This window comes from Triticum urartu, chromosome 7, assembly GCF_003073215.2.
Source record: "Triticum urartu cultivar G1812 chromosome 7, Tu2.1, whole genome shotgun sequence".
NCBI classification, from domain to species: domain Eukaryota; kingdom Viridiplantae; phylum Streptophyta; class Magnoliopsida; order Poales; family Poaceae; genus Triticum; species Triticum urartu.
In genome coordinates this window covers 200551040-200561334 of record NC_053028.1, presented here as the reverse complement: position 1 = coordinate 200561334, position 10295 = coordinate 200551040, and positions in this window count along the sequence as shown.

Below are 10295 nucleotides of genomic sequence, written 5' to 3'. Positions count from 1 at the left end.
GTGATCTAGGATTAGATCACTAGACAGCGGTCAAAATTATCCTTAGTGGAATAAGGATATGTTTCTCGATTATGGAGGTGACAAAAAGGTTCGTCGTAAAGGGTTACGTCGATGCAAATTTTGACACTGATCCAAATGACTCTAAATCTCAATCTGGATACATATTGAAAGTGGGAGCAATTAGCTAGAGTAGCTCCGTGCAGAGAATTTTGACATAGAAATTTGCAAAATACATACGGATCTGAATGTTGCAGACCCGTTGACTAAACTTCTCTCACAAGCAAAACATGATCACACCTTAGTACTCTTTGGGTGTTAATCACATAGCGATGTGAACTAGATTATTGACTCTAGTAAACCCTTTGGGTGTTGGTCACATGACGATGTGAACTATGGGTGTTAATCACATGGTTATGTGAACTATTGATGTTAAATCACATGGCGATGTGATATAGATTATTGACTCTAGTGCAAGTGGGAGACTGAAGGAAATATGCCCTAGAGGCAATAATAAAGTTATTATTTATTTCCTTATATCATGATAAATGTTTATTATTCATGCTAGAATTGTATTAACCGGAAACATAATACATGTGTGAATACATAGACAAACAGAGTGTCACTAGTATGCCTCTACTTGACTAGCTCGTTGATCAAAGATGGTTATGTTTCCTAGCCATAGACATGAGTTGTCATTTGATTAACGGGATCACATCATTAGAGAATGATGTGATTGACTTGACCCATTTCGTTAGCATAGCACTTGATCGTTTAGTTTGTTGCTATTGCTTTCTTCATGACTTATACATGTTCCTATGACTATGAGATTATGCAACTCCCGTTTACCGGAGGAACACTTTGTGTTCTACCAAACGTCACAATGTAACTGGGTGATTATAATGGTTCTCTACAAGTGTCTCCGTAGGTACTTGTTGGGTTGGCGTATTTCGAGATTAGGATTTGTCACTCCGATTGTCGGAGAGGTATCTCTGGGCCCACTTGGTAATGCACATCATTATAAGCCTTGCAAGCATTGCAACTAATGAGTTAGTTGCGGGATGATGTATTACGGAATGAGTAAAGAGACTTGCCGGTAACGAGATTGAACTAGGTATTGAGATACCGACGATCGAATCTCGGGCAAGTAACATACCGATGACAAAGGGAACAACGTATGTTGTTATGCGGTCTGACCGATAAAGATCTTCGTAGAGTATGCATGAGACAATATGGGCATCCAGGTCCCGCTATTGGTTATTGACAAGAGAGGTGTCTCGGTCATGTCTACATAGTTCTCGAACCCGTAGGGTCCGCACGCTTAACGTTCGTTGACGATATAGTACTATGAGTTATGTATGTTGGTGACCGAATGTTGTTCGGAGTTTTGGATGAGATCACAGATATGATGAGGAACTCCGGAATGGTCCGAAAGTAAATATTGATATGTGGATAGTAGTGTTTGATCTCCGGAAGGGTTCCGGAATTCACCGGAAGGGGTTCCGGATGTTTCCCGAAATGTTTGGGCACGAGAACACTTTATCTGGGCCAAAGGGGAAAGCCCACGAGGCTTTTGGAAAGTGCAAAAGGAAGTTTTGCGGAGACCAGAGGCTAGATGCCAGGAACCCTGGCGTCTAGGGGGTAGACGCCGGGAACCCTGGCGTCTAGCCCTGGAGTCCGAGAAGGACTCTTGCCTTTCGGGTGAAACCGACTTTGAGGAGGCTTTTACTCCAAGTTTCGACCCCAGGGCTCAACATATAAATAGAGGGGTAGGGCTAGCACCAAAGACACATCAAGAAACACCAAGCTGTGTGCCGGCTACCCCGTATCCTCTATTTTATCCTTCGTCATAGTTTTCGTAGTGCTTAGGTGAAGCCCTGCGGAGATTGTTCTTCACCAACACCGTCACCATGCCGTCGTGCTGCCGGAACTCATCTACTACTTCGCCCCTCTTGCTGGATCGAGAAGGCGAGGACGTCACCGAGCCGAACATGTGCAGAACTCAGAGGTGCCGTGCTTTCGGTACTTGGATCGATCGGATCGTGAAGACGTACGACTACATCAACCGCGTTGATATAACGCTTCCGCGAACGGTCTATGAGGGTACGTAGACAACACTCTCCCCTCTTGTTGCTATGCATCACCATGATCTTGCGTGTGCGTAGGAAAATTTTGAAATTGCTACGTTCCCCAACAACATCATCTCCAAATGATAGGTTGAATGTGTTAGTTTCAGCATATGCTGTTAAAGCAGATATAAAATGCAAGGCAATGTTACTGACAATAGGCTTAACAACCATCAAATATTGCAATTCAAACTGGTATTGTTGAAAATGAATAGAACGTAGGTAATGCTTAAACATCACACTAGATAAATGTGTAAAACTGAAATAAAGGGCATGTGTTAACTACACCAGGCATAACTGGAACCAAATATAGCTGTTCAAACTGGTATTCATGCAGTCGAGCTGCACAGTTCCGACTTGCACATAATGAACATCACATTGTGTATGACTGAAATAAACAAGGCATAAATGATCAGTATAACAACCAAATATAGCCATTGAAATCTGGACAGAGTCTCACTGCAACCAACCTAACAAGAAAATACAGATAAACATGGCATATGCTTGAAAACTGGACAAATGCTCACTACAACCAACCTAGCAAGCAAATACAGATAAACAAGGCATCTGCTTGAAAACTGGACAAATGCTCACTGCAACCAACCTAACAACCAAATACAGATAAACAAGGCATCTGCTTGATAACAGGACAAATGCTCACTGCAACCAACCTATGAACAAAATACATATAAACAAGGCATCTGCTCGATAACTGGAAAAAAAAAACTCACTGCAACCAACCTAACAACCAAATACAGATAAACAAGGCATCTACTCACTATAAACAACCAAATATAGCCATTCGTGAAACTGAAGTGGACAATTCATACTTAAACATCACATAGCCCTATTGAACAATACATTTTTGCATAACTGAAATAATTAAACACGGCACAGTTAAAGCACCACACGACAAATGCTACTACAACAAAGGGTACGGGTTGGCAAGCTAGAAAAGGTAAGATTTGCTGATAGGATGTTGCCTCACATGTCATGGACGGGATCCTTCCAGTTGGAAGAGCACAGACCCATGGTGTGCTCTCTGATGTCACAGATGGGATGTTTCACCTTGGAAGAACCTTTGTGGGTGCCCTCCTCATGGTCATGGTCGTGGTCGATGAGATCTGACTTGGCAATTGAGGATCCCAAGCCACCTGCTACCTCTTGAGCATGCGTTGGTTTTCCCTTGAAGAGGAAAGGGTGATGCAGCAAAGTAGTGTAAGTATTTCCCTCAATTTTTGAGAACCAAGGTATCAATCCAGTAGGAGACAATGCAAAAGGCACCTACTGCCTGCACAAACAATCAAGAACCTCGCAACCAACACGATAAAGGGGTTGTCAATCCCTTCACGGTCACTTGCAAAAGTGAGATCTAATAGAGATAGTAAAGTAAATATTTTTGGTATTTTTGTTGTATAGATTGGAAAGTAAAGATTGCAAAATAGTAAACAAGATGTGATGTAAATAAAAGAGATGCAATATAATAATAAAGAGACCCGGGGGCCATAGGTTTCACTAGTGGCTTCTCTCAAGATAGCATGTATTACGGTGGGTGAACAAATTACTGTCGAGCAATTGATAGAAAAGTGCATAGTTATGAAGATATCTAAGGCAATGATCATGAATATAGGCATCATGTCTGTGTCAAGTAGATCGAAATGATTCTGCATCTACTACTATTACTCCACACATTGACCGCTATCCGGCATGCATCTAGAGTATTAAGTTCATAAGAACAGAGTAACGCTTTAAGCAAGATGACATGATGTAGAGGGATAAACTCAAACAATATGATATAAACCCCATCTTTTTATCCTTGATGGCAAAAATACAATACGTGCCTTGCTGCCCCTACTGTCACTGGGAAAGGACACCGCAAGATTGAACCCAAAGCTAAGCACTTCTCCCATTGCAAGAAAGATCAATTTAGTAGGCCAAACTAAACCGATAATTCGAAGAGACTTGCAAAGATATCAAATCATGCATATAAGAATTCAGAGAAGAACCAAATAATATTCATAGATAATTTTTTTCATAAACCCACTATTCATCGGATCTAGGCAAACACACCGCAAAAGAGTACTACATCGAATAGATCTCCAAGAACATTGAGAACTTTGTATTGAGAATCAAAGAGAGAGAAGAAGCCATCTAGCTAATAACTATGGACCCGAAGATCTATGGTAAACTACTCATGCTTCATCGGAGAGGCTATGGTGTTGATGTAGAAGCCCTCCGTGATCGATTCCCCCTCCGGCAGATCACCGAAAAAGGCCCCAAGATGGGATCTCACGGGTACAGAAGGTTGCAGCGATGGAAAAGTCATTTCGTGGCTCTCTGTGATCGATCTAGGGTATAAGAGTATATATAGGCGGAAGAAGTACATCGGTGGAGCTACGAGGAGCCCACGAGGGTGGGGGCGCGCCTACCCCCTGGGTGCGCCCTCCTGCCTCGTGGCCGCCTCGTGGCATTCCAGACTTCAACTCCAAGTATTCTGGTTTGCTTTCGGTCCAAGAAAGATCATCACGAAGGTTTCATTCCGTTTGGACTCTGTTTGGTATTGCTTTTCTGCGAAACTCTAAAATAGGCAAAAAACAGAAACTGGCACTGGGCCTCCGGTTAATAGGTTAGTCCCAAAGATAATATAAAAGAGCATATTAAAGCCCGTTAAACATCCAAAACAGATAATATAATAGCATGGAACAATAAAAAATTATAGATAAGTTGGAGACGTATCACCGCAGTCGTAGAACGTGTCCTTCAGAAATGACAAAATGGGCTCGATGGCTTATATGGATCGCAAATCCTTGACCACTTGGTGGAGGAGTTCAGCGACAGGGCCGTCGAAGAGATCGACGACGGTTGAACCAGAGGGGTTGGGGATGGACCACTTAACCTGTGACGTGGCCCGCGTGAAGCCGTCGCTGTCGACGAGCTTGATGTCATAGGCAGCTTTCCCGAGATACAGTAATACGCTAGCCCGCTGACATGAAGCCTTCGTCATGGAAACATAGTCAATGGCTTCGCTGACTTCCACGGCGATGTGTTGCTCCGGGATCGACAGGTTGGGGCGAACGGCGGCCACCTCGCCAACGTTCGCCGGAGAGGCCATGATAAACCTCTTCTTGGCCGACGCTCGTTGGGCTCCCCGGGATACGTGGTCGAGCTTAGGCTACGACATCCTGGAGCAGGGGATGTGAATCTGGCGGGAAGGGACACTGCAGGCTTCATCTAAAAACTCAGGGGAGTGGGGTGACGTTATGGGAATCGCTGGGTAACCTAAACTTTGTTATCTAAGCTAGGAGGAACGAGCAGACCGGTAGGGGTTTGCGGCGGCGCCGGCGGCGGCCGCAAGCTAGGGTTCAAGGGGGCCGGGTGGGGGACTGTGGAGGGGGTGGTGGTGTTTGAGGATACGCCGTGGCTACTGAAAATTTTAGTAATGGTGGGTGGAGATGGTGGTGGACGAGGGATGGCGATGGTTCAAATGCCTCGGCTACTGTAATTTTACTATAAGGTCGGTGCTGGAGGAGTGTGGGCGACGGTTGAAGTACGACGACTACTAAAATTTGGGTAAAGGAATTGATGAGGGCGGGAGTGCCCAAGATCGCGCACGGTCCAATAAGAATATGCGTGCATGATAATAAGGAAAAGTGGCAGAACCGCCGATTTTTGCAACGCTCGAGGCGGGTAGTTTGTTTTTATATTTCTAGCTAGCTGGTCTACCGCACACCGTTCGTCCTAATTTCTAAATAAACTACTCGCCTTTAGCTTGCACAGGTGGTGATTTTACAGCGCACTTGCATCGCACACGGTTAAGGTAGTACCTCCACCCTTTGCTCGCGCTTGCGTAGTCGTGGTGATTTTACGGCGCACTTGCATCGCACACGGTTGAGCTAGTACCTCCACCTTTGCTCACGCTTGCACAGTCATGGTGATTCACAGCGCACTTGCATCACACACGGTTAAGACATTATACCCGTGTCCGTTGAGCGTCATCAGAGTCTCTGCATCAAAAAAACATTACAGAGGGTCAGAAGACAGCCACACCAGCATGTGGCCCAAATATATATGAGTGAAAAGGGTGGTCTGTGATGTTCAAAATTCCAATGCACAACTTTTACCGCGCGGGCCCATGGTTGGGCACGTCGTCGAAGATCGATGAGAGGGGCCAGAAGTCAAGAGCCACCTGGAAGTGGCCAAATATATGTAGGAATATTGGGTATGATGTTTAAAACTTTAAATACACAATGCACAACTTTGGTGGCACCTGCCTCGCAAACGTGAAAGCACCCTGGGATATATCTATAATGACATAATGTCATAGCTAGCTAGGGTGCTTAACCCACCACCTCCCACTTCGTGTCAGCGGGGTAGATGCACGTAATGATAGTTTGGTCATACATGCATGTCACCATGACCTACCATAAGACGGACCAGTGAATCTATCGTTTGGTCAAACGACAACTCTTGTTGTCGATAAACCGCTTGGGCCAATAGATTGAACCATCATAAAAATCGCACGAGAGGGACCACAAAACCAGCACCTCTTGCATGTGGCCCAAAATTATGTATGTTGGAAGGGGTGATGTCTGTTTTCAATATAGAATAATGTACAATTTAGATGTAGTGCCTACCTCTCGATACAGACAACAACCATGAAGGCCAGGTAATTAAGGACGAGATACACAGGGTACGATGTAGGTCGAACCTAGCAATCCGAGCATGTGGGAGGGAATCCTAACAACGTATGAGCTCGATCTTTGGTTGAACAACATGTGACGGTGACCGGCCCTAACACGAACTAGGAGGAATCCATTCATGGCCAACACATATCCCTCGTTATCGATCAAAGGCATGATATATATACACTTGGGGAGCCCACAGATGTGCGTGTCGCCACAAAAAACCGCACAAGGGAGACGCGGGCGATCAGAAGACCCCATATACACTGCATGCGGCCCAAAAATATGTATGGGTACGATGGTGTGTGATGTGTTTAAATCCCGAATGCACAACTTGGATGGGCCACCAACTACATTACAAACTGAACACCATACCCGAACCCAAGCCTGGTTCAATACGTACGATGTCAGTTTGCCAACTTCGAGGCGGTGGCGGCGGGGGGGGGGGGGGGGGGGGGGGGGGGGGGTCGTCCAACGCATGCGCTCAAACTTTATTTGGTCTAACATGGCACACATAGCAATAGGAAACCATCATGGTCAAACCCTTCTCGTTGTTGGGTCAAAGGGATAGATTGTGTTGGCCCCCCTCATTATTGGTAAAGGATAATATATATACCTCACGGAGCCCACATATATGTGCAGCGTCTATAAACCGCACAAGGGAGATATGCTCGATCAGAACACCCTACCACCTATACCCTGCCTGAGACCTGAAAAAGGTTTATATAATCGCCATGACAGGTCACTATAGAGTCAATCATTCTTTAATTTTTTAGAGAAAAAGTAACCAATAAAAACATAGTCTACAAATTAGCAAAACAAGGATCCCAAGGTTTATATAATCGCCATGACTGCTCACTATAGAGATATTTATCTCTTTATCTCTATAATGACCGTGTCATAGCATTTAAATGAAGCTTGAGATATGCAACTTCCCACCGGGTCACCCATCCTTGGACTACTATAGCCCGAGCACGCTTAACTTCTGTGTTCTATTCGACTAGGCTAGCCGATGGGAAGCCGCACCTTGCTGATAGGAATTGCCTCCTTGCCTTTATGACATTTCACGCTGGTCACTCTATGGGATCTACTCCCTCATATCACACACATTTGTGCTTTTAGAAACTGTGTGCGATATTTACATGGATGGTGTGTCGCCGCCCAGCCTTCAATGATCACTAACACTTGTAGCAGGAAAACGATGGGAGAAGAGGCGGGAAACCGATGAGAGGAGTGGCGGGAAACGGTAGCATGTTTGGATATATAACAACATTTAATATATAAAAAATAGTAGAGAAGGAAGCATGAGCTAGCACGACATATGCGCATAGTGCTTACCCATGTACTGCATGTGCTATCGAAAGGGCTGAGGATTGCCGTTTGATCTGGGAGCATCCAACGGTGCAGACATACGATCCGTGGGGTTTGGGTTCTGGCCAATCAGAACGCACGACTCAGATCGCGTGCACATCAGGGGGAGGGGGGCATCAGCCACGGTTTGGTAGGCACACGGCTTTCGTGAATGAACCTTGTGCTATTTGAAAACATTTCGTGAGAAGAATCTTGGTTTTTAAATCCCCGTAAATCCAAAACTCACCCTAAAATCATGAAACTTGGCATGGTGTCATGACATGGCACATATATGTCGAGGAATTTTTTTCGTCCATTTTGGCGCAAGTTTTATTACAAGCCTCTTACAAACTGGAGCTTCTCTCAAAGAAGCCTCGTGGTTCCGATAGGGAAACGTGACCCCCTTGTGGGCGAAATGATAATCACTGCCTCTTTTTGCCTTGTATTTTCTTCTACGGGCAACATGGAACGATAGGATATCTGTGCTGAAATTTAAACTTATTCAGGGTCCGTTTGGCCTTTTTATACACTAATTGAGTTTCCTAGGCATTTAATGTCCACAATTCAAATCTGAACTTCAAATACATGCTCCAGTTCACCAAAATGGCTAGAAAAATTATACATGGGTCCTTAGGTGCATGTTTAGGTCCCATGCCGGGAATGGCAATGAATTACAACCATACCGGCATCCTGGCTCGTCCTCAAACATTTGGAATCTCGGTTTTTAAATCCCCGTAAATCCTAAACTCACCAGAAAGTCATGAAAGTTGGCATGGTGTCACGTCATGGCACATATATGTCATGGTAAAAACATTTTCCAATTTGGGCCAATCTTTATTACAAACCTCTTACAAACCGGAGCTTCTCTCAAAGAAGCCTCGTGGTTCTGATAGGGAAGCGTGTTCCCCTTGTGGGCGAAACATAATCACTGCCTCTTTTCACCTTGTATTTTCTTCTACGGGCAACATGGACCGACCCGATATCCGTGCTGAAATTTAAACTTATTCAGGGTTCGTTTGGCCTTTTTATACACTAATTGAGTTTCGTAGGCATTTAATGTCCATAATTCAAATTTGGACTTCAAATACATGCTCTAGTTCACCAAAATGGCTAGAAAAATTATACATGTGTACTTGGGTGCATGTTTAGGTCCCATGCTAGGAATGAGAATCAATTACAACCATATCAGTGTCCTGGCTTGTCCTCAAACATTTGGAATCTCGGTTTTTAAATCCTCGTAAATCTGAAATTCACCATAAAGTGATGAAAGTTGGCATGCTGTCACGTCATGGCACATATATGTCATGGTAAAAACATTGTCCAATTTGGGCCAAGCTTTATTACAAACCTCTTACAAACCGGAGCTTCTCTCAAAGAAACCTCGTGGTTTCGATAGGGAAACGTGTTCTCCTTGTGGGCGCAACGTAATCACTGCCGCTTTTCACCTTCTATTTTCTTCTACGGGCAACAAGGAATGACATGATATCAGTGCTGAAATTTAAACTTATTCAGGGTTCATTTGGCCGTTTTATATACAAATCGCGTTTCCTAGGCATTTAATGTCCATAATTCAATTCTGAACTACAAACACATGCTCCAGTTCACCAAAATGGCTAGAAAAAATATACATGTGTCCTTGGGTGCATGTTTAGGTCCCATGCCAGGAATGGGAATGAACTACAACCGTACCGGCATCCTAGCTCGTCCTCAAACATTTGGAATCTCAGTTTTTAGATCCCCATAAATCCAAAACTCACTAGAAATTCATCAAAGGTGGCATGGTGTCACGTCATGGCACATATATGTCGTGGTAAAAACATTGCCAATTTGGGCCAAGCTTTATTACAAACCTCTTACGAACCGGAGCCTGTCGCAAGAACCCTCATGGTTTTGATAGGGAAATGTGTCCCCTTGTGGGCGAAACGGTAATCACTCCCTCTTCTAGCCTTGTATTTTCTTCTACATGCAACACGGAACAACGGGAGATTCACGCTGAACTTTGAAATTATTCAGGGTTCAGTTGACCTTTTTATTCATTAATTGAGTTTTCTAGGCATTTAATGTCCGTAATTCAAATCCAAACTGCAAATACATGCTCTAGTGCACCAAAATGGCTAGAAAAAACATACATGTGTCCTTG